The 27,495-nt window shown below is 29.8% G+C and overlaps 1 long non-coding RNA gene across 1 annotated transcript; it reads left to right on the forward strand.

Moving 5' to 3' along the window:
* The first annotated feature begins 21,176 nt into the window (after window positions 1–21,176).
* LOC145315339 (uncharacterized) lies at window positions 21,177–22,949 on the forward strand. The gene is made up of 4 exons (XR_013878048.1): window positions 21,177–21,514; window positions 22,067–22,119; window positions 22,337–22,395; window positions 22,888–22,949. It is a non-coding gene; the product is annotated as an uncharacterized LOC145315339 (long non-coding RNA).
* Window positions 22,950–27,495: the final 4,546 nt, after the last annotated feature.

Consider the following 27,495-nt stretch of genomic DNA (forward strand, 5'->3'; position numbering starts at 1 on the left):
GGTAAAATAATTTACCTTTAGAGATACATATTCAATTTACTCATATATTATAAGAGGTGAAGTTCTAACACAAATCCATATCCTAAATAAAAATTTCAATTGGATTATCATGTAAAAACACCTTTTTGCAAACCTTGTACGGCTGGTTTGATTCAGTCATGCTGTGTAATGTATGACTATACCCTTTTTTAGCCTTGTACGTCTTGCTTCCCCTAATGGAATTTGCAAGTTGGTTTGTTATAAGTTTGCGGCTAGACTATTGTTATATACAGGCCGCCCCTTTTTTACATACTATACTTAGTTCACCCCCATCTTCCAACCATCCAACCAGTTAAGGTGGGGTTGAACTAAGTTTAAAAGAACAGCTAATAAAATAAAGTTACCTCTTATAGAGGCAGTTATATGAAGAAAACTTGACTGATGGGCTTTCTTTTTAGGGCAACAACTGAAACATAATATTTATTAGGGTTTATGATTACATATTTTAAGCGTTTTTTTCCCCTGTATGAACATTTTATATTTTATCACTAGCGTCATTTAGATTAAAGTTTACAATTCGTAAATTATCTTGTATATACATTATAATTCGGATATATTTGAATATAGAAAGAATTCAACATAATTTATTATATTTCAGGCTATATACATTATAAGGTGGATATATTTAAATATAGAAAGAATTTAATATACCATGTAACAGGTGCAAAATATTTAATTTCTTATGACCATAAATTTACAAGGTTAAATTTAAACACTATAATACTCGCAAAAGCTTATTGTAAGAAGGCTTATGGAATGAGATTTTATTATTAATATAAAACAATTAGCTTTTGACTATGGTAAGAAATCAATAGCTATGATTGTTACGATTTTTTATATACAGAGTTATAATAAAGCTTATGGTAAGAAAGCTTATTAAGAATATAAAATAAATAGCTATTGAATATAGTAAGAAAACAATAGCTATGGTCAACTGTTACAATATATTACATACTGAAAATTTAACATTAAAGGTTAAATTTAAACACTATAATACTCGCAAAAGCTTATGGTAAGAAGGCTTATGGAATGAGATTTTATTATTAATATAAAACAATTAGCTTTTGACTATGGTAAGAAATCAATAGCTATGATTGTTACGATTTTTTATATACAGAGTTATAATAAAGCTTATGGTAGGAAAGCTTATTAAGAATATAAAATAAATAGCTATTGAATATAGTAAGAAAACAATAGCTATGGTCAACTGTTACAATATATTACATACTGAAAATTTAACTAAAAACATATTTAATCCTCTATTTCATCTACCTCTATTAAGGTAGGTAGAGTAGAACCATTTGCTTGGTTATTTAAAGGTGTGTCATCGTCATCGCTAGAAGATGAATTTTCATCAATGTTGTCTAATTTAATCTTATTACGTAATTTTCGTGGTATCATTACTGGTATTTCAAACATTTCATCTAAATTTGATAGAGTGAGAAGCGAAAGAGACTTTGCTAAAAAATCTTCTATTTCTAGTTTTGACAGTTTTTCAAAATCTATCTTTTTCACATGAGAAACATGCCTATAAACAACTTGTTTAGAGAATTGATTTTCTAGTTCTAGGACGTATTTATTACTTTTTATAATTTTGTATGGAACTAAACCGAATATCGGGCGATATTTATATTCATATCCTTTGTCATTTGTTTTTACTACAACTATATCATTAATATAAAGATTATGGAAAATTCTATTTTTATTTCTTTTTAAAGAATTTTTGAATTTATATTCTTTAACTCGAGTATGACAGTCGATTATCATTTTTTCTAACTCTTGCCTGTACTCAAGTGAGTAAGAACCGAATTTTTCATTAAATTTGTATTCAAAAATATTTGTAGTAGGGTCCAAATAATCTCCGTCCATAAGGCCTGTAGTGGATTGAAAATGTATATTATAAGGCGACAATTTTTCTTTATGAAACGGTATTTTGTTAATCATACTTGAAGCGACTGACAAAATGTGACTTATATCTAAAGAAGTGTACGATGATCTGTAAAAACGAATAAGTTCATTTGTTGATCTTACGCCCCTTTCTATAAAGCCCCTGCTTTTAGATTTTAACACACTGCTATTTAAAACTCTAATGTTTAAATTTTTAAAATATTTTAATATCTGTTTACTTTTGTATATTGATGCATTATCGCTAATAAAACTCTTACAAATATCATGAACTGAGAAATAATTCGCTAAACAGTTTATTATAGCTTGTGACGTTTTTGTTTGCAGAATATAAATTGTTGTGTATTTAGAATAAACATCCTTTATTATCAATAGCGCTTTAGGGTCTTTTTTTCTGACGTTTCCTTCAAAGGTGGGGAATTCTAAAAGATCCGAAAAAATTAAAGTATTAGGGCTTTTTATAGAATTATCAAAAGTAAACCCCTCTTTTAGTCTGAGCGTGTTAGGTTTATTTTTAATACAATAAACACAGCTCGAAGTTAAATTGTCACAAATCATTTTAGCTAATTTTTTATTGTTAAAATAATAATAAGTGTTTACGTAAGTCCAAAGTTTTTGAATTCCAATATGCATTAACGAATAATGTATAAAAGATATAAAAGGTAAGTAAAGAACTTGGGGTAATATGATTTTATTTTGAAAATATTTAACAGAGTGTGGTAACATATCAGACACCTTTTTTTCCTGTAATTGTAATTTTATAAATTCGTGTGTTGAAAAGAAACTTTTAAATTTTTCTACAAAGTATTTTCCTATGTGGGGAAACCTTTTAAATTCTATTTTGTTATCTTTTTCTGTTGTAATTGAGTTAATTGCATTATTTTGTAAAACTTTAAATTCTGATATTGTTAAATAATCGTCTTGATAGAAAGGTTTAATTTCATTATTAAATGTCGAAATTTCAATTGGACATAATCTTGACCATACATCAGCTAAATTTTGGTGATCAGAGACATGAATGAAAAATAATGCTGTGCCCTTGTACCAAAAATAAAGGCGATTAGCTAAATTATCTAATGTTGTTGATCTTTTGCTAGGTTTTTGTTTAGTCAATAATGATTTAACGACCATGCTGTCCAAAAGTAAATAAGTAACTTTGTTTGTTATATAAGGTTCAAAATGTTTGAGACCTTTATACACGCTAAAAATTTCAAGGCATGCTATACCGGTTTTTTGTATACAACCCATTGGCATTGCTTTACTATAAAATCCTACAATGTTTATTAAATATTTGTTTATTTCATATGTGTTTTCTTTTATCATTTTAAGAAAATAAACCTTAAATTCGTTATTTGTGATCAAATTCGGACTGAAACGCATAATTGTTTTAGTTAAATGAGCCTGTGTTTCTTTTATATTTAAACCGTAAGCGACGTCATCATGTATTAAAAAACACAATTGTTCTTTATATTTTCCTATTGTTATTGTTCCACAATCACTTGAAACAATCAAAGTGGTGTTTAGTGTTTTACTTAAACCAAACAAAATATATGTCATTATAAATGGGTTTGAGAACAAATAATCATTAGTTAAATCTTCAATATTTTTACAAAACAGTTCATTATGTACATAATTTAGATATTCATTTTTATTGTTCAAATATGGCAAGAATTCAATCAACTCTTGTTCAAAAAGATTGCATGAAGTATATATTAAATGTAAGGAAGCAGATAGATCATCCGAAAACGCTTTGTAATGCAATTTTTTAGCTGATTTTATAATGCATTCAATTAAATTATCGCATAGGTAAATGTATTCAGTTTCGGAAGGATACAGATGATTTATTTGAAAAGAAAAAGGAAAAGATTGTATTTGAAAAGTTTTAACGCATTCAACCATGTTTACACTTAATAATACAGATCCAATACTATAATGACTTGCGTCAGTAAGCAATACATTTATACTGTTATCGTGTCGCACATTTATGTTGCGTTCTGCATTACTCAATAGTTCTTTAATTTTAAAAAAAGCTTTTTTTGCTTCAACATCATATGTAAAGGGATTTAACTTTTTATAAAGTATATTACATTGTTCATGAATAGGCAATGGGAATATAGATCTATAATAGTTTATTTTACCTAAGAGACTTTGCATTTTCTTTAACGAATCTGGTTCTCCTAAATTACATATTTCATTTATTTTTTTATCAGGACAAGAGATATTTCTATTTTTAATTTTATAGCCTAAGATATGTATTTCTTCTTGACTATCTAAATCGCATGCTATTGTACATTTGGATGGAGAAATTTTTACGCCAATGAGATGTAATCTCTTTAATAACTTTTCTACATTTAACATATGCTCTTCTAATGTTTCGTTAGATTCCGAATAAAGTATCAAATCATCCATAAAAATAAGTAAATTTTGTATAAAATCTAATTTTCCTTTCTCATCAAGATGTAAATATTTTTGAAAAGTTTGAGTTACATAAGAAGGTGTTTGGCAAAATCCTGTTAACGCTCGGTGCATCACGAACGCCCCACGTTCTGTAAGGACGTTCATGGCACCGGATAATTTACTCTGTTCATCAACCAATATTGAATAAAAACACTTTGTAAGATCTATAGTTGTTATAAAACGAGCTTTCTGAACCATGGGACCTAAAAGATTTTTGTAGTCTGGCAAAGATGCTGTGCTACCCCCTGAAACGGCTTCATTGCTGAATTTTGCATCGATTATTATCCTAGGCATGTTACTGCCATCATCGGACCTGCTAGGGACAGTAAATACAGGATTACCGAAACTTTGACTGGGGGGGGCAACAGAAGCGTACCCGTGCTCAAGTAAAAGGTCAAAAAATTTATCCACCGCTTTACGGTCCTCTTCTTTAAGATTGTATGGTTTTGTATTTTTGAAAATGGGGGCATTTAATTTAATACTCATTTTGGGAATTAAATCTTCGTTAAGGGTCCCACAATCAAAGGTATGTTTTGAGTAAATTTGTAAATCGTATAATAAGTTAGCTATGCGATGTTTAACACATTCAAACTGACAAGACAACTTTGATTTTATCTCATTTAGTGTTAATAATTTGCTTTGAATGATATCTTCGATTTTTAATCCAATATCCATATCTTTTTGGAAAGATTCAAAAAATTCATTTTCATCGATACTGTTTGTAGATTGAACATTACATATGTAATCAATATTTGATTGTTTAGAAAATATAGAAAATATTTTAAAAAACGAATTATTGTTTATAAAATTAACAATAAAAGCTGGTATTACCTGATTAATGTCGTCAATTGTTAGCTTTATATTTATGAGAATAACCCAATATTGTATGTATAAATAAGATAAAATAGGAAATATGGTTTTAAAATAAGGGTGACACAATAATTTTTCAAAAATAGACATGTTACATTTATTTATTTCTTCCATTAGGGTAATTGAAGATATCTTACGCTTCAATGGTTTGTTTAGTTTGTTAACAACTTTTATATAAATATTGTTTTGTTCCCTTTTTATTTGTTCAAAATGCAAAGGACTATGGATACTATTTTTGATTCTGTACAATGTATTCTGTTTATTATTGATTATTTTACCAACAATACTCTTAGATTCAAAAGCTGCAAATTTCAAATGATCATTAATTCTTATTTTAGGACTCAATTTTTCACCAAAAGCTAATTTAACACCTTTTATTAATTTATCATAAATCATAGTCAGATTTGTATTTTTAATAAAATCCCTACCTAATAAGAAACAATATGGTATCGTGTTAGTGACAACTAATATATCTAAACATATATTTCCATAATTTGGTACAATAAAAGGAATTTTGTAAATCCCACAGTTTTTAATTGTGTGCCCAGTTACAGATCTGATAGGATAATTTACATGTTTAGAGAAGTATTTTTCATAATCCGGAATTTTGCTTTCTAAATAATCTTTTTGTATAATGTTTTGGCTTGCCCCTGTGTCTAATTCATATTTTAAATTAGTGTCATTATAAAAAATATCAAAAATATATGGTTCTACCCCCGTATTAACTTTTAGTTTAGAAACGATTTGATTTTTAATGTCATTAACAGTTTTAGGTTTTTTCTTAATTTTGACTTTAGACGAGCTGTACTCGCGTCCAATATAAGATTTTCTAAACTTATTAGGAATTAAAAATTTTGGGTATTTTTTTCTTTTGTATGTACAAATTGGAAACAATCCTCGCATAATAAATATAAAACACAAACTAGGAATAATTAATCCAAAAATATAAGTAGAAAGATAAGGGTTTGTATGAATTAGGTATACGCATGAAAACATAATCATTAAATACAAAAAATAAGATGCACACATAACAAAACCATCATTATTTTTGTTATACACATTTGATATAATGGAATATATTTTCTTAAAATAAACAATTGAGGCATTAGATGTAGAGAAACGCTTATTTATTAAATCATCGAATTTGTCAGGTGGATGATTTTGAACATTTATAATGTTCGCCATATTACCATTGGTTTCATTATTAGAATATGGTAATGTATTAGTTGTTTGAGAATCAATTTGATAATTATTAACTTCTTCAAAAATTTCTGATTGTTGAGAAACATTAACAATTGGTTTATTTTCTAAATTGGGAACAAAAGAATCAACCTTTTTATTTAAGATAGATAAATCATCTGAAATAGTCGTAGAGCAATCATCTATAAAAACATTCTTATTATTTATTTCATTTGAACAATTATTAACTACAATATTTACATCATTACATAAACTAGCATTAGTATTTTTCTGTTCTAAATTTTTGCTGTTTATTTTGCTAAATCCGAGGCTTTGATTTTTTCTAAAAAATTATTTTTAATACATGCTTCAACTGAATGGTGATATTGAAAATATCCTGCATCTTGGCAATGTTTACAGCTTGTAGCAGATGGTTTGACACCTGTAAAATACGTACATTCCGTGTCATTGTGAGACAAACTTCTACAAAGCAAGCAGTGACGGATACGTGTGTTTTTTAAGTTAGCAAGTCTCAGGGTATCATTTTCATTGAATATACACATTTTGTCAGAATGAGCCCATCTTTTACAAATATCGCATTTCAATGTAAGTCTAGATTGATATGAGTTGTTAACCTTATGAATACCATGGGCATAATCTAGAGAGTCGTGTGCATAATCGCCATAATCATCACGATTACCTTCATCATAATGGTCATAAATCTGGTCTGAAAAAACATCTTGTTCGAAGAGATTTGAATCAATCTTTTTTATATAACTCTTCTGTACTAAATTGTTTTTATTCAAAAACCTATCTATTGAACTTTCATGTGTTCTGATGAAGTTCTCGAAGGCTGCTAGTGTAATGTTGCCTCCTTGGAGAGCTGCAGTAGCATCTAGTAATGGGCGTATATTATAAGGTATGAACTTAATTACAGCTGAAACTATCTTACGTTGTTTTTCAACATCTGAAATTATATTATTTGAAACATTTTCAAGAAATTTTTTATATTCATGAGTTATCGACAAAATGTTTTTTGAAGTTGGTTTAAACTTAGAAAATCTTTCATCAAAATCTAATGCATTAGTAATGTTTCCGTTGAGACTTCTGTTAATCCTATCTAAGTAATCAGAAGTAGACAATTCTAACGGGCTACCTCCGCTAACTTCTATTTTTTCTTTAAGATCCCTTGAAAGCATCATATGTATGAGGCAATTATACTCGCATTGAGTGAAAGTTCTGAGATCAAAAGAATTTAACTGTTTCAAAAATGCTTTAAGACCAACATGCTCTAAACTTATCATTTGCCTGTATATCACCTTATTTTTCAGAAATACCTTATCTGCGTTATACGTTGACGGGGAATTAAGTAAAAATGTAGGGGTCAGACAATTATAAGTTGAACTCCTTATATGAGGTGTATTAAAAGCATCCTCACGCTTTTGGGCTTTAAATATCTCTTTGATATGATTGCTAGTTTGATCAGTCAGTATTTCCTTATGTTTGTCGTCCAATTCTTTAGAAGATGTAACATACTCATTTAATGAGGTCAGTAATTCCTTAGCATGAGTTCTAGACATTCCTGTAGGACTCTGATCTCTATGTCCTTTAGCATTGATTTGAACATCCGTCGACATAAATCTATTATTATTATTACCGGGGCTAAAATTAGGACTTTGTGTATCAGAACCTTGAACACTTAAATTGTGTAAAGTGTTTTGCATATCTTCCATCATGGTTGCCATTTGTGACATGTTTTGTTGCAAAGTATTTATCTGTTTACTATTGCTAGGATAATTTTGCTGATCTTGTCTTTGGGGACGTTTTTGGTGATCAGAGACATGAATGAAAAATAATGCTGTGCCCTTGTACCAAAAATAAAGGCGATTAGCTAAATTATCTAATGTTGTTGATCTTTTGCTAGGTTTTTGTTTAGTCAATAATGATTTAACGACCATGCTGTCCAAAAGTAAATAAGTAACTTTGTTTGTTATATAAGGTTCAAAATGTTTGAGACCTTTATACACGCTAAAAATTTCAAGGCATGCTATACCGGTTTTTTGTATACAACCCATTGGCATTGCTTTACTATAAAATCCTACAATGTTTATTAAATATTTGTTTATTTCATATGTGTTTTCTTTTATCATTTTAAGAAAATAAACCTTAAATTCGTTATTTGTGATCAAATTCGGACTGAAACGCATAATTGTTTTAGTTAAATGAGCCTGTGTTTCTTTTATATTTAAACCGTAAGCGACGTCATCATGTATTAAAAAACACAATTGTTCTTTATATTTTCCTATTGTTATTGTTCCACAATCACTTGAAACAATCAAAGTGGTGTTTAGTGTTTTACTTAAACCAAACAAAATATATGTCATTATAAATGGGTTTGAGAACAAATAATCATTAGTTAAATCTTCAATATTTTTACAAAACAGTTCATTATGTACATAATTTAGATATTCATTTTTATTGTTCAAATATGGCAAGAATTCAATCAACTCTTGTTCAAAAAGATTGCATGAAGTATATATTAAATGTAAGGAAGCAGATAGATCATCCGAAAACGCTTTGTAATGCAATTTTTTAGCTGATTTTATAATGCATTCAATTAAATTATCGCATAGGTAAATGTATTCAGTTTCGGAAGGATACAGATGATTTATTTGAAAAGAAAAAGGAAAAGATTGTATTTGAAAAGTTTTAACGCATTCAACCATGTTTACACTTAATAATACAGATCCAATACTATAATGACTTGCGTCAGTAAGCAATACATTTATACTGTTATCGTGTCGCACATTTATGTTGCGTTCTGCATTACTCAATAGTTCTTTAATTTTAAAAAAAGCTTTTTTTGCTTCAACATCATATGTAAAGGGATTTAACTTTTTATAAAGTATATTACATTGTTCATGAATAGGCAATGGGAATATAGATCTATAATAGTTTATTTTACCTAAGAGACTTTGCATTTTCTTTAACGAATCTGGTTCTCCTAAATTACATATTTCATTTATTTTTTTATCAGGACAAGAGATATTTCTATTTTTAATTTTATAGCCTAAGATATGTATTTCTTCTTGACTATCTAAATCGCATGCTATTGTACATTTGGATGGAGAAATTTTTACGCCAATGAGATGTAATCTCTTTAATAACTTTTCTACATTTAACATATGCTCTTCTAATGTTTCGTTAGATTCCGAATAAAGTATCAAATCATCCATAAAAATAAGTAAATTTTGTATAAAATCTAATTTTCCTTTCTCATCAAGATGTAAATATTTTTGAAAAGTTTGAGTTACATAAGAAGGTGTTTGGCAAAATCCTGTTAACGCTCGGTGCATCACGAACGCCCCACGTTCTGTAAGGACGTTCATGGCACCGGATAATTTACTCTGTTCATCAACCAATATTGAATAAAAACACTTTGTAAGATCTATAGTTGTTATAAAACGAGCTTTCTGAACCATGGGACCTAAAAGATTTTTGTAGTCTGGCAAAGATGCTGTGCTACCCCCTGAAACGGCTTCATTGCTGAATTTTGCATCGATTATTATCCTAGGCATGTTACTGCCATCATCGGACCTGCTAGGGACAGTAAATACAGGATTACCGAAACTTTGACTGGGGGGGGCAACAGAAGCGTACCCGTGCTCAAGTAAAAGGTCAAAAAATTTATCCACCGCTTTACGGTCCTCTTCTTTAAGATTGTATGGTTTTGTATTTTTGAAAATGGGGGCATTTAATTTAATACTCATTTTGGGAATTAAATCTTCGTTAAGGGTCCCACAATCAAAGGTATGTTTTGAGTAAATTTGTAAATCGTATAATAAGTTAGCTATGCGATGTTTAACACATTCAAACTGACAAGACAACTTTGATTTTATCTCATTTAGTGTTAATAATTTGCTTTGAATGATATCTTCGATTTTTAATCCAATATCCATATCTTTTTGGAAAGATTCAAAAAATTCATTTTCATCGATACTGTTTGTAGATTGAACATTACATATGTAATCAATATTTGATTGTTTAGAAAATATAGAAAATATTTTAAAAAACGAATTATTGTTTATAAAATTAACAATAAAAGCTGGTATTACCTGATTAATGTCGTCAATTGTTAGCTTTATATTTATGAGAATAACCCAATATTGTATGTATAAATAAGATAAAATAGGAAATATGGTTTTAAAATAAGGGTGACACAATAATTTTTCAAAAATAGACATGTTACATTTATTTATTTCTTCCATTAGGGTAATTGAAGATATCTTACGCTTCAATGGTTTGTTTAGTTTGTTAACAACTTTTATATAAATATTGTTTTGTTCCCTTTTTATTTGTTCAAAATGCAAAGGACTATGGATACTATTTTTGATTCTGTACAATGTATTCTGTTTATTATTGATTATTTTACCAACAATACTCTTAGATTCAAAAGCTGCAAATTTCAAATGATCATTAATTCTTATTTTAGGACTCAATTTTTCACCAAAAGCTAATTTAACACCTTTTATTAATTTATCATAAATCATAGTCAGATTTGTATTTTTAATAAAATCCCTACCTAATAAGAAACAATATGGTATCGTGTTAGTGACAACTAATATATCTAAACATATATTTCCATAATTTGGTACAATAAAAGGAATTTTGTAAATCCCACAGTTTTTAATTGTGTGCCCAGTTACAGATCTGATAGGATAATTTACATGTTTAGAGAAGTATTTTTCATAATCCGGAATTTTGCTTTCTAAATAATCTTTTTGTATAATGTTTTGGCTTGCCCCTGTGTCTAATTCATATTTTAAATTAGTGTCATTATAAAAAATATCAAAAATATATGGTTCTACCCCCGTATTAACTTTTAGTTTAGAAACGATTTGATTTTTAATGTCATTAACAGTTTTAGGTTTTTTCTTAATTTTGACTTTAGACGAGCTGTACTCGCGTCCAATATAAGATTTTCTAAACTTATTAGGAATTAAAAATTTTGGGTATTTTTTTCTTTTGTATGTACAAATTGGAAACAATCCTCGCATAATAAATATAAAACACAAACTAGGAATAATTAATCCAAAAATATAAGTAGAAAGATAAGGGTTTGTATGAATTAGGTATACGCATGAAAACATAATCATTAAATACAAAAAATAAGATGCACACATAACAAAACCATCATTATTTTTGTTATACACATTTGATATAATGGAATATATTTTCTTAAAATAAACAATTGAGGCATTAGATGTAGAGAAACGCTTATTTATTAAATCATCGAATTTGTCAGGTGGATGATTTTGAACATTTATAATGTTCGCCATATTACCATTGGTTTCATTATTAGAATATGGTAATGTATTAGTTGTTTGAGAATCAATTTGATAATTATTAACTTCTTCAAAAATTTCTGATTGTTGAGAAACATTAACAATTGGTTTATTTTCTAAATTGGGAACAAAAGAATCAACCTTTTTATTTAAGATAGATAAATCATCTGAAATAGTCGTAGAGCAATCATCTATAAAAACATTCTTATTATTTATTTCATTTGAACAATTATTAACTACAATATTTACATCATTACATAAACTAGCATTAGTATTTTTCTGTTCTAAATTTTTGCTGTTTATTTTGCTAAATCCGAGGCTTTGATTTTTTCTAAAAAATTATTTTTAATACATGCTTCAACTGAATGGTGATATTGAAAATATCCTGCATCTTGGCAATGTTTACAGCTTGTAGCAGATGGTTTGACACCTGTAAAATACGTACATTCCGTGTCATTGTGAGACAAACTTCTACAAAGCAAGCAGTGACGGATACGTGTGTTTTTTAAGTTAGCAAGTCTCAGGGTATCATTTTCATTGAATATACACATTTTGTCAGAATGAGCCCATCTTTTACAAATATCGCATTTCAATGTAAGTCTAGATTGATATGAGTTGTTAACCTTATGAATACCATGGGCATAATCTAGAGAGTCGTGTGCATAATCGCCATAATCATCACGATTACCTTCATCATAATGGTCATAAATCTGGTCTGAAAAAACATCTTGTTCGAAGAGATTTGAATCAATCTTTTTTATATAACTCTTCTGTACTAAATTGTTTTTATTCAAAAACCTATCTATTGAACTTTCATGTGTTCTGATGAAGTTCTCGAAGGCTGCTAGTGTAATGTTGCCTCCTTGGAGAGCTGCAGTAGCATCTAGTAATGGGCGTATATTATAAGGTATGAACTTAATTACAGCTGAAACTATCTTACGTTGTTTTTCAACATCTGAAATTATATTATTTGAAACATTTTCAAGAAATTTTTTATATTCATGAGTTATCGACAAAATGTTTTTTGAAGTTGGTTTAAACTTAGAAAATCTTTCATCAAAATCTAATGCATTAGTAATGTTTCCGTTGAGACTTCTGTTAATCCTATCTAAGTAATCAGAAGTAGACAATTCTAACGGGCTACCTCCGCTAACTTCTATTTTTTCTTTAAGATCCCTTGAAAGCATCATATGTATGAGGCAATTATACTCGCATTGAGTGAAAGTTCTGAGATCAAAAGAATTTAACTGTTTCAAAAATGCTTTAAGACCAACATGCTCTAAACTTATCATTTGCCTGTATATCACCTTATTTTTCAGAAATACCTTATCTGCGTTATACGTTGACGGGGAATTAAGTAAAAATGTAGGGGTCAGACAATTATAAGTTGAACTCCTTATATGAGGTGTATTAAAAGCATCCTCACGCTTTTGGGCTTTAAATATCTCTTTGATATGATTGCTAGTTTGATCAGTCAGTATTTCCTTATGTTTGTCGTCCAATTCTTTAGAAGATGTAACATACTCATTTAATGAGGTCAGTAATTCCTTAGCATGAGTTCTAGACATTCCTGTAGGACTCTGATCTCTATGTCCTTTAGCATTGATTTGAACATCCGTCGACATAAATCTATTATTATTATTACCGGGGCTAAAATTAGGACTTTGTGTATCAGAACCTTGAACACTTAAATTGTGTAAAGTGTTTTGCATATCTTCCATCATGGTTGCCATTTGTGACATGTTTTGTTGCAAAGTATTTATCTGTTTACTATTGCTAGGATAATTTTGCTGATCTTGTCTTTGGGGACGTTTTTGGTTTGTAAAACGCCCAAAAGTACGATTAAATAAGCGTGGCATACCAATTGATGTCTCATCGTCGGACTGAGACATGTTTGATTATATAAACGAAAATACTTTATATAAAATATGGATGATATTAACTGTTTGTTAAATATTTCAATTTTATTTATTTGACTGTCTTTAGCCAGTTTTATATAAATCTACCAAGGGAAGTTACAAAACACTTGAGTATTTAATTTGTTTTTCAACCTGATATTTTGATAAATTATTTAACTAATACGTTCAACCTTTTAGCTTTAGAGTTTTAGAAATACCTATTATTTATATAAAGTCTTGAGTAAGCTATGTTAATATAGAAAGAATTAACTAGCTCGCAAAAGTTATTATACGAATGTTAAAATGATTTAACCTTTAGTTGTATTTCAAAATTTATACACCTTGTTTTGCATTCTTGAGAAAGTTTAGTCAATATAGTAAGAATTAACCAAATTTCAAAATTTATACACCTTGTTTTGCATTCTTGATAAAGTTTAGTCAATATAGTAAGAATTAACTAACTTAGCAAAAGTTATTATATGAATATTGATATGAATTAACCTTTAGTATTAGATTTTTAGAAATACCTTTTATTCTAATAATTTTGAGAAAGTTATGTTAATATAGAAAGAATTAAATAACTTTAGCAAAAATCATTATACAAATGTTTCAATTTCAAAATTTGTGATGTAACTTTGTATAAACCAAGTTATAAAAAGAATGTTACACAACCTTCAGAATTACCTTTTTTTGATAATATTGATTAACATTGTATGAGATAATCAATAATATAAAAATTAATATATACATATAAATATGGAAATGTTGATATGAGTGTATTTATAGTACTATATTTATACAAATTTGTATAAATATTAATAAATGACGCTAGTGAATAATCTACCTTTAAATAATTATAAGTGACGCTAGTGGAATACCCCACCTTTTTTAAAAAGATGTTAAAGCAAAATATATTTAACAGAAAAAATATATTACCCTTTATAATTTAACTCTCAGTGCCTCCATTATGTTTGATATATTTAAACATTTCATATAACTCAAAAAAACTTTGTATTCAAGCCTTTATTCTTCTTAACAACATTGAAGTATAGACAATTTCACATTTCAAAACACACTGCCTTGCAATCCTTTCATGGTTCTTGTTCTGGTCGGAGCGGCGTGAAGCGCCAGACATTTTTACAATGTTGCAGAATATTTGCAACATAATATACAGAAGGGTTCTTATTATTTATCATTTTTGGGAGGTCAATATCAATTTATCGTCCATTGTCTTATCCCTTAAGATCCCTGGATGTTAAAGTCAATGGTGTAGAAACATTGATAAAATAAACCATTTTAGATAAACAGTTTCACACACACCAGGGATCTGAAGGGATAAGACAATGGCCGATAAATTGATGTTCATCCACAATAGTGATACATTAAATTACCCCTTCAGGTTGTACTGAAGGTTGTACTGAAGACAGCTTTCTGCGAACACAGTAATAGTGTCTGACTGATTATGACGTAACAAAAAAAATTAGCCAATGAGAGGCCACTATAAATTTTACCATTGGTCAATAGCGGCCTCTCATTGGCTAATTTTTTTTTGTTACGTCATAATCAGTCAGACACTATTACTGTGTTCCTTTCTGCGGTTAGCAAAATAAAAATTAATGTTATGATTTTTATTTTGTTATTCGAAATGTAATATAAAAACTTTAAAAATAGATTAAAAATAGTTTTGTTTGCATCGAGGCAGCGATGACTCGGGCTAACAAAGCTTGTATTTATTTAATGTTTTTTAATATTCGTGGAATTTTGTCTATAATACGTTGCTATTCACGATTTTTCAGTATGTCTGAGATACCATTTTTGATAAAAAAAAGTTACACACAATAAAAACATTCAATTCAAGCAATAGATGTATAACTCTAGAGGTCTGTCTAAATAATAGATGCAATAACATAGATTGTCTAAATAATCCGTCCAATTTAAAAACGAAGACCAAGGACATATGATTCAATCTAATAATAATGGATATATTGACAGAGGAAAATTTGTCGTCTATTTGGGTTGTTAATATGGACCTAATTTACTGGTAAGTTCGTTCATCGAGTTAATGGATAGGGGATGTGGTACATGGGTTGGATGGATGGTATAATTATTTGGGTATAGTCTTTTCCACGACATCCCTCCATAAGGAGCGATTCTTCGTATTTTTCACAGTAGCTTTTCTTCTATTTCTAGCCCCTGCGGGGGGCTCTAACCCTGTGGGGCAATCACCTAACCTAATATAACCTAACCTAACCTAAAATAACCTATAAAAGGCCATTTTAAAAATACGAAGAATCGCTCCTTATGGAAGTTATTTTAGCCAGCTGTAAGTATAACTTTATTAGAATACATGAAAATCTGGTGCAACATCCAAGTAATTATGTATAGATTCTTTTTGCAGTTTTTCATTCTTTATCTAATTATTAAACATTAAAAGTCCAAAACTTTAAAGATAAAATAGCCTAATACCGCCCTGGGACCTTTGTCTAGCTTCACAAAAGAGAAGAACTCAGCTCAGTCAGTTCAGTGTTTATTGAAATCTTAAGCTTCATAAAAATAGACCTTATTTAAAAAAATAAATTTTACGTCTGGTACGTTTAGCTTTTTTCGTTAATTTAGGCATTTTAGAATTGTTCTATTTCAACTTTGCATGGTGGTTCTTTTAGTAGTTAGGTACAGTTTAGAAAGCGTAGCAACTGTATAATCGTTACCAGAATGTCCTTATGTCCATTTTAAACATGTTTATTTTTAACTTTTTAACAACAAATTTGTAGATGATAAAATTATCCGATTCAATTGATTTTTGGTATACTGATTCCTAGGTCAACAAAGTACAATGTTATAAGCGAAGCATTTCTATAATCAAGTCCTCAAAACGTAAGTATGTCCTTAAACATTATCCTGTATTTAAGCAATTTGGTAACAAATTAAATTAAAATTTTGATTCGACATATATACATTTATGTTCTTATTTTTTAGTTCTGACACACTACAAGTATTAATGTTCGTTTGTCCTACCGTTTCAGAGCTGCGTTTTTATGGATGTTGTCATCCTTATTAAAATAAATTTTACGTCTAGAAAGGGTAGCTTTTTTCGTTAATTTAGGCATTTTAGAAATGTTCTATTTCAACTTTGCATGGTGGTTCCTTTAGTAGTTAGGTACGGTTTAGAAAGCGTAGCAACTGTATAATCGTTACCAGACTGTCCTTACGTCCATTTTAAACATGTTGATTTTTAACTTTTTAACAACATATTTGTATATGATAAAATTATCCGATTCAACTGATTTTTGGAATACTGATTCCTAGGACAACAAAGTACAATGTTATAAGCAAAGCATTTCTATAATCAAGTCCTAAAAACGTAAGTATGTCCTTAAATATTGGCCAATATTTGACCTACCTGAACATTGTGGTACGAGCAATACAGCCGCTTTCGAGATCTTAGTGGACGTACACAAAGCAAGACAGACATCATGTTACTTAGTAAGTTAGTAGATAGTTTTAATAATTAATAATTTTTGTTATCAACATTTAAAGCTTCCTTATGCTTTATAAATGTTATCAAAATTTTAAATTAATGAAATGAGTAATTTGTGTGTTTTTTTTTAAAGACCGCTAATACATTTTAAACTATGTGAATCATACACATAACAAGGATGACAACATCCATAAAAGCGAAGCTCTGAAATGGTAGGACACACAAACAGTAATACTTGTAGTGTGTCAGAGCTGAAAAATTAGAACATAAATGTATAAATGTGGAATAAAAATTTTAATTAAGTTTATTGAAAAATTGCTTAAGTACAGGATAATGTTCAAGGACATACTTACGTTTTTAGGACTTGATTATAGAGATTCTCCGCATATAAAATTGTACTTTGTAGTCATAAGAATCAGTATGCCAAAAATAAGCAAAATCGGATAATTAGATCACTTAAAAATTTGTTGTTAAAAGTTTAAAAATCAACATGATTAAAATGGACGTACGGATATTCTGGTAACGATTATAGAGTTGCTACGCTTTCTAAATCGTACCTACCTACTGCAGGAATCACCCTGCAAAGTTTGTAATTGATAGGACAATTCTACCATGCCTAAATTAACGAAAAAAGCTATCCAATCCAGACGTACGAACGGACGGACCGACCCTAATTATAGAAAAGCTTCACTTTTAATTATAAATAATATTAAAATTATTCAAACTGTGCATAATTTGTTTCACTGTTATCAATTCTTTCACATTTCCTGTTTTCAATACAGCTTTCATAATCCTGTATAATAAAGTATTGAGTTTTTAGGTTAGGTTATATTGGGTACTAGATAGCCTCGCATATTCTTATTTTCTTCTATCAAAATATGTATCTATCTATCTATCTATCTATCTATCTATCTATCTATCTGTCTATCTATCTATCTATCTATCTATCTATCTATCTATCTATCTATCTATCTGTCTGTCTATCTATCTATCTATCTATCTATCTATATATCTATCTATCTATCTATCTATCTATCTATCTATCTATCTATCTATCTGTCTATCTATCTATCTATCTATCTATCTATCTATCTATCTATCTATCTATCTATCTATCTATCTATCTATCTATCTATCTATCTGTCTATCTATCTATCTATCTATCTATCTATCTATCTATCTATATATCTATCTATCTATCTATCTATCTATCTATCTATCTATCTATCTATCTATCTATCTATCTATCTATCTATCTATCTATCTATCTGTCTATCTATCTATCTATCTATCTATCTATCTATCTATCTATCTATCTATCTATCTATCTATCTATCTAAATTTATTTTAGATTGTTGGAAATTATTTTTTTTAGGGGGTGAGGAGGGATGTGTATTATCCCACCATAAAAATTTTGTGGGAGCCTAGAAAATGAATTTGTAGTTTTTATTGGGGGGAGTTAAATCTATAATATTTTCATAAACTTTTGTTGGTGCTGAACCCTAATATTCTTTTTTTTTTTGGGGGGGGGGGGTTAGCCCTAATAACCACCTTGGAAATTCTTGACTGCTTGGCTTAAGGATATAGAATACGCGTGGATATATTGACAGGAGAAAATTTTTCATCAATCTATGTTGCAACAATGATTCTCATTTATTGGTCAGTTCTTTAATTTAGTAGGAGGGGAGGAGATGGGTTGGATGGGAAGCATCGTTATTTTAGCCAGATGCGAGTATCACTTTGTTAGAGTTCATGAACACCTGGTGCAACATACAAGTAATAATATAAATGGATGTATTATTACTTGGATCTTACACCAAATTTTTATGTTCTATACTAAAGTGAACTCTGTAGCGGGCTAAAATAATGATATCCCTCCTTTACCCCATTCTATTTCCTCCTACTTGATACAATGCTCGACCAATAAATGCGGGGGGAAATTGCAACCTAAATTGACGACAATTTTTCTCCTGTTATAACATCCTTGTATATTCTACATCCATTAATATATTAATTGCTAAAGGAAGTATGTATAGTTATCAAAGTTAAAGCTGAATCACTTAAATTATTTTACTTATCAATTAGTTTATATCAAACTATACAGCAATATATACACATTAAAGATAGGTAAAATACAATATTTTTTGTAATCCTTATATAAAAGTAACAGGATGTCCGTCTATCTGTCTTTGTTTTGGGTGTTTGTATGTTTGTACCGAAGGATCTTGCCGATCAGGTTCTGCTATACAGGGTAGCTTCTCATAAGCCCTGGTAAGGTTTTAAACTGTTTTTTTTTTGGGAAGGGTATCCCACCTTTCCAAGAGAAATCGTCCCTAGAAAAAATTCCCCCCCCCCCAAAAAAAAAAAAATAAAAATATTTTAAAAACAACAATTATTTTTAAAACTATAATTGAAAGTGGGGGGGGTGGGTTACACTTTCTTCCCCCATCCTAAGGGCCCCTAGAGGCCTATAGGGGCGTAGCTGATAGTCATGTATAAAGGCTTACTTAGGGTTAGGTATAAATATTTTTTTGCAAGAAAGTTAGTGCATAGCTAAGTATCACAGGGATCTAAAGGGATAAGATGGCCAATAAATTGATGTACATCCCCAATGATGCTTCATGAAATTACCCCTTCTGTACCGATGAATGTCCCCGATGAACCAACCAATAAAAATTCAATAGAAGTCCTTAAAGTTGTTAAGCCAACGAATAAGAAAATGTGGGGATTTCAGTGCTCAACAAGATACTTTGTGGAAAATCGCCAAAACTATTGCAAGTTTTTAATTTACATACTGTTCAGACAAGCTGTTAGATATGGTTTCATAGTCAGTTGGCCGCAGATGTGAAAATAATAAAAGGATTTATTTCATAATTTTGTCTATGCTTCTGTGGACAATTTTACAACAACCCAGTTATCACCTTGCAGAATTGATTCATATCCAGTGGATATGAATCAATTCCGGAGGAAAAAAATGTTTAATTTTAAATATTTGTTTTTTCTTATCTTCGTTTGAGCAAATAAACAAGGAATTTCTTTAAAGCAGAGATACTCTGTGGATTATTTTTTAATATCCTTCTCTGTCTTTCTACCTCTCTCTCTTCCTGTATTCATCTCTCTCTCTGTCTCTCTTTCAGTCTGTGAATCTCTCTCTCTCTTTTTATCCTTCTCTCTCTCTCCCACTATCTCCATCTCATTTGCTTTCACCCTCTTCCTTTCTCTTTTGCCTTCTCTCTCTCTTTCACATTGCCGATAACATAACACTTTATAGACACACAGAAAACTGTCCCGAATTTGTATTAATTTTGAGGAACAAGACTCCAGTTACGTCATATTTTTCTTTCCCGAAAAAGGGAAGGGGGAAAGAAAAAAAAGGGAAGGGGGGAAGAAAAAAGAGATGGGAGAAAAGCGGGTTTTCCCCATCTCTTTTGAAGAGATTTTCTTCACCTCTTCCCTTTTTCGGGAAAGAAAAATATGACGTCACTGGAGTCTTGTTCCTCAGAATTAATACAAATTCGGGACAGTTTTCTATGTGTCCACTTTATATTGCAACTAAACTTTGTTAATTTTTATAGATGCGCTACTTGTGGATATGTTAGACATGTTAGTCATTTCAGTATTTGTTTAAAATAAGGAACATAGATAGTTCTTCAGAAATTTTAATTTATTTAAATCATGTAAAGTTAGATTGTTTTTAAGGAAATGGTTTTTTAAAATTATAAGCTAAAAGGCTGATTTTGTTGTGATTTTTTCAAAGTTCTACTCTGTAAATTATTCTGTCTTTTTGTTTGACATGTTGTTTCCCTCAATGTGCCTTATTAAACAAAGAACCCCTCAGCCTTATTTTAAAATAAATTGTTGTAGTCCTTATCAACACAGAGTATAAAGCTTGGGGTAAAATAGTTAATCTGTCTACAGGTATGTTATCCCCCTCCAGGATTTTTTGTTAAATAAATAAACAAGGCTCTGCCAGAGAGGGGGGGGGACAGTGGGCTGTTTAATTTATTGAAAGTCCCCAAAGTTTTATAATAACTTTTTCTTATTCGTTGGCTTAACAACTTTGGGGATTGTTAATAAATTTTGATTGGTTGGTTTATTAAATTGAGTGTTTATACGTTTTAACCACTAATTGTAATCTACAGAAAAGGTAATTTTGTGTATTAAATCGAGGATGTACATCAAGTTATCAGTTATTGTCTTATCCCTTTAGATCCCTGGAATCTGCCACGTCCTATTAAAAATTAAACTGAAAGATAAGGAAGGGATTTAGTTTATGTAGTTGATTCTTTATAGTCGTTGTGATAATAACCAGCACCAGTTATCTAAATCATTATATCTAAAAGGTAAATATTAAAACGTTTACATTGCATCAAATAACTATAACAAGAATAACAACTTCCACAACGAAGCAAAGCAAATACAATGCAAAGCAAAACATGAAAAAAAATGTTTTTACTGCTTAGTTTAGGTTAGTGAAATAGTTTATTTATTAGGATAAAACAATTATTTTGAATTTTTACTACAGAAATCGTATTCCTTCTACAAAGAAAGGGATGATATCATTGATTGCAGCTGAGAAACAATTGTTTTTAATAGTACAGACGGACAATTAAATACTATTATTGGCAGTTACCCTCAAAGTGGCAAAAAAAATCACTTTATTTTAAAATAATGTTGAAATATTTGGGTTTTTTTTAGTGTGTTAGTTATGGAACAGTTTTTCTTTATGCCTAACCCTGTAGGGCTAATCTGTACCTATATAATATAACTTATCCAACACACAATAAAACAATCAACAAATAAGAAACAGTTTGTCCAAAAGTAGCGGAGAAATGTCTTAAACAATCCATTAGTTTTAAAGTTTAAAAACCATCAATTTATTATTTTATTTGTAGAGAAGTTTTGCTCCCACAGCATAACTTGGCCTTGCTGTTATCTCTGTGTTTAGGTAAGTGTTAAACTATTTATTTTTATAAGGAGCGTAGCTACTATTTAATTAGGCCATGTTATGGGTATGAATTATAAATAATTCACTGATTTTCAAACTTACATAGGGTTTTACATACGAAATTTTACTATAAAAATGAAAAAAAATCAAACTAAGGAAGATACAGTTTTAGGTACTTATAAATACAATTTATTACTTGGTATATTTACTATTTTAGTTATAGAGAAGCTTTGCTCCCACAGCATAACTTGGCCTTGCTGTTATCTCTGTGTTTAGGTAAGTGTTAAACTATTTATTTTTATAAGGAGCGTAGCTACTATTTAAATAGACCATGTTATGGGTATGAATTATAAATAATTCACTGATTTTCAAACTTACATTGGGTTTTACATACGAAATTTTACTATAAAAATGGAAAAAATCAAACTAAGGAGGATACAGTTTTAGGTACTTATAAATACAATTTATTACTTGGTATATTTACTATTTTAGTTATAGAAAAGCTTTGCTCCCACAGCATAACTTGGCCTTGCTGTTATCTCTGTGTTTAGGTAAGTGTTAAACTATTTATTTTTATAAGGAGCGTAGCTACTATTTAAATAGGCCATGTTATGGGTATGAATTATAAATAATTCACTGATTTTCAAACCCACATAGGGTTTTACATACGAAATTTTACTATAAAAATGAAAAAAAATCAAACTAAGGAAGATACAGTTTTAGGTACTTATAAATACAATTTATTACTTGGTATATTTACTATTTTAGTTATAGAGAAGCTTTGCTCCCAAGGAATAACTTGGCATTTGTGTTATCTCTGTGATTAGGTAAGTGTTAAACTATTTATTTTTATAAGAAATGCAGCTACTAATTAAATAGGCCATGTTATGGGTATGTATTTCAAGCTCTACTTGTTTAAATCATTTTGAAATTTGATTATAACAATGAAAAAAAAGTAAAATAAAGTAGGGAAGAAATACATAGTGTTAGGTACTCATGAATAAGGTAGATTTATTTTAATTTATATATATTATTTCAGATATAGGGGAGCTTTGCTTTCAAGGACTTTGACTTATCTTTGTGTTTAGGTAAGGAGTAGAATTATTCATTTTCATAAGTAGCACAGCTACTCTATTATAGCTAGGTTATGTCTGACTGTGGCTTTTTCTTCTATTAGTCTCAATATTAAGACAGCTACTATATACATAAAAAAAATTACTAATATTTATCAGATTTATCAGAAAAAAAAGGAGTTATTTATTAATTGATTTGTAGAGAAACTTTGCTCCTTAGAACTAACTTGGTCTTGGCTACGCTATTACTAATATATGAATATCCGTTCCTCTAAATAGCTTTTTTCCCATTCCTTTACTCTTACTGAAAAATTTGAAAATTTAAATTGGTGGGGGGGGGGGGGTAATATTTATATCATAGAGATAAAAACGTCCAAGCTTTTATTATTTGGGGTGATAACCATTAAAAATTCTTGAGCGTTAAAATTCATAAGAAATAACTGCCGAACCGCCGCTCTCGTCGAATACCGCCGAATTTTTTTGTAATTTCTAGCCAAATTAGAAATTTTGAATCATTTGAGAGAACTTAACAAAGAAAATTCATTATATAAACTAAATTTATTATATTAAATGTTTATTTTTTTAGTAGCAAAGCTACTCTATAATTCACTTTGTCCGTCAGCAAGTCCGACAGTCAGTCAGTCCGTAATGCTATGGCGGAAACGTGCTCCTATAAAAGATAGACAGCTGAAATGTTTAGTAAATATTCCTATGACATATGCCAATCTAATGTATGTTTTGTCCATCTGTCTGTTATTTGGGGTGCTAGATCGATTCCTAGATGTTTAAGTTTTCGTGATTTCTTTTCAATATCATTTCAATATAAAGGGCTGAAATTTTCAAGGATTAATCAATTTTAGATTATAGTTTTTTTTATGAAGTTTTGATAATATTTGTGTATACATTATTGTGCTAGATCAATTCCTAGTTTTTTATGTTTTCTTGGTTTTCTCGATTTCTATTCAGGATTGACGACTTAAATTATCAGGGATTGAATATGCTCATACTCTACATATTTCCATCAAGTTTAATAAGATTGGAGTGCTATATCAATACCTAGATTTTTAAGTTTTCAAGATTTTAAAGTTTGCACGATTTTAAAGGTTTCCTGTTTTACCTATTTTATAATGTTGAATGTTTATTGTATGACACTGCTCTATGGTAAATTTGTTACATATATTCATTCATAGTTTTTGAGCTTCGCTACTTATGGATGTTGTCATCCTTGCTTGTGCATATTCTTTTTTTAACAACTGACTCTATGATTTATTTTTTCTGTTTGTCCATCCATGGTTTTTTTTGTGCTTTGCTACCTTTGGATAACTAATATTTGTTTTTTTTTAAATGCTGTCCACTGAAACAAATATGAAATTGTTGTAGAGCAGATACTCTATAATTATGATATATTCGTACGCACGTTTTTACGTTACTCTGAGCTTGATCTTTAAATCGTTTATAGGTGATCTAAACCGGGGCGATTCATTCAGCGCACCATCAAATTATTAATACCGATCTTTTAATCGAATTTGCATGGGCGATTTGGCGCGGCCAGTGGATCAGTACCGGAGTGGCAATGCCGAGTGGCATTGCCGGACCGAATCGGGGTTAATCATATGTAATAAATGGATATTTTTTTATTTACTTTAATATTTTATTGCAAAACTATCGAGAAAACATTTTTATAATTATTTTTAAAATAAATTATATATTAATGTTTTATATAAAATACCATACTGACATGGCATTTTATATAAAATACTTTACTGACACGGCTTAAGTAATAAAGTTGTACTGGTGCAGATCGATATTTTAGTGAGTGCGCAAGCGATTTAACAACACCACGCTGGAAATCTTTTAAAAATCAATGTTTTATAGGTGCGCTGTGGCTCACCATCAGCGCACCTACGGTTCACCTCTGAATCGCCCCGATTCAGCGCACCATAAAAACGATTTAAAGATCCAGCTCTGTATTTCCCAAATTTTGACAACTCCCCTTGATCAAAATCGAGGAGGAGGGGGATGTAATAAATACGGACAACAAGTAGGGGGATTATTCTATTGTCAGGGGGGCGGAAACACCCCTCTATACAATCAACGCACTCGAAAGTCAAACCAACATTTACGTGGGCTGGGACTTAACTTTTCACCCCTTTTAGCTTTTTTGGGGGGTGTATGTATATAGACTTAGAATTCAGTTATTAACTCATTATAAAGTAGAGAAAAAATAATTTAGGATATGAACCAGGAGCTACAGGAGTACTATCTTGACCAGAATGGATTGTGTCCATTTGTGGGGATAGTGTATTTGAATCCTGAAGCCCCTTTTTTTTAAGCAATAATAAAAGGAAAAAAAATGTCAAAGGGTTTGTAGAGGGGTGTAGGGGGAGGGAACATCTAGGCACATTTCTCCTAACTGTTACAGGAACTATCCTGCTAATTTAAATTCTATAGGACAATTCTGACATGCATAAATTAAGGAGCTATCATCTATTGACGTACGGACTGACGGAATAATCTTATTTCTATAGGATATTACCATTTTATCAAAGTAAATGAAAATCTGGTGCAATATCCATGTAATAATATATCGATTCATGTTTTTTGTTATCTTTATGTACACTGTATTATTCATTGGAATTTCTAACTACGTTTTATAAGTAATTAATATTATTTATTAAAAATAAAGTGAGCAGGTTTAGACACGTAGCATTGTTTTTTTTGATATCTTTACATAACCTTGCTTATTAATCAAAATTTCTAATTACGTTTTGATAACTAAATATATATTGCCATTTTTACACAAATAGTTTATTGATGACGAGTAAATTCAGAATCCGTTTTTGTACAGTTTCATTTGAATGTACAAAGCACAAAGATTTGACATCAAAATATTAATTCTACTTTAAGAGTGTATGTTCAGTAAAGTCTTGTAAACTGCTGGATCAATGACTCCATACTGTTTAGGTAATTGTGGGTAAGGTCATTAGCAGGTTTTAGGCTATTTGGTGACTGAGGGATGGAGTTTACGTTGATTTATTTATAAAATTATTAGGGTGACTATTTGTTCGTCTGTATTGAAAACTTCTATTCTTATTTTAGCTCTGTTTTACAATCAAGCTTCTTATAGATCCCAGTATGGTTTATTTGTGAGGATACCTTCAATTTCATGAGTAACATGAGAAAAATTACCCCCCCCCCCTCAAAAAAAATATTTACTTGAAAGCAAGGGAATCAATCTCAATATTAGAGAAAAACACTAGAGAGAGAAAGGGTTATATAATAATTGTATTTCCCCATTGCAATGACCTTGTGCCGACTCTCAATTTGGGTCTTTTTAAATCAACCAAATGGCAACGGGAATATCAACACAGCCAAGAAGCAGAAAACAAATTGCTAGCATCTGTATATACACCTATATCTGTATATACACCTATACTATAGATTTGTTATCTCTACTTACCCAACCCCCCTCCCTATACGCTCTTTAAAGTGTTCCTAGAGGCCTATACGGGCGAAGCCTCTAGTGTTGAGGAGATAAACTAAACAGTGATAAAATTTATGCACCCGACAAAAAAACGTGAACTTTATCATGTATTCAATGGAAATATCCAAAATAAAATTGTTTGAAATTGCTTAGTTACAAAGATAAGAAAAGAAAAATTGTGCATTAAAATTGGCAAGGAAAAACATTTAATGTTAAAACAAGGATGTCAACATCCATAAAAGCAAAGGTCTAAAATCAGACAGACAAACAAATAATAACTCTTGTAAAATCATTAATTTGTCTATAAAAAGTCTACATAATTAGTTGCAAAGTTGCGTAAATACAGGAAATACTTGTATTTTAAAGTTTTGATTATAAAGGGTGTGCAAAAAAAAATGCGGACATTTTTAAAATTAAAATTGCGCGGCTTGTGTTGATAGTAGAAAAATGTTACGCATATCATTAGAACTGCTAGGAAGTCTATTTTTGGAAATATAAGAACAATTCCTCTGCTATGTATAGTTACGGAGTTGTTAAAATGTCCCAACTGATTGATGTACAACTTGACTTGCGAGTAAATCATTAAAGATTAAATTAAAGGGTATGAAAATAAAAATACGTACATTTTTAAAATTCTAATTGCTCGGCTTGTGTTAATGGTAGAAAAATGTTATGCATACCGTTAGAACCGCTATGAAGTCTATTTTTTGGAAATATAAGAACTATTCATGTGCTATGTATAATTTATTAGCTATGTGGTAAAATGTCCCAACTGACTTAAAACTCAAAAGAACATTTTTTTCCACTTTTCTCAAATTT

This window comes from Acartia tonsa, chromosome 3 (assembly GCF_053477335.1).
Source record: "Acartia tonsa isolate MP-2025a chromosome 3, ASM5347733v1, whole genome shotgun sequence".
NCBI classification, from domain to species: Eukaryota; Metazoa; Arthropoda; class Copepoda; order Calanoida; family Acartiidae; genus Acartia; species Acartia tonsa.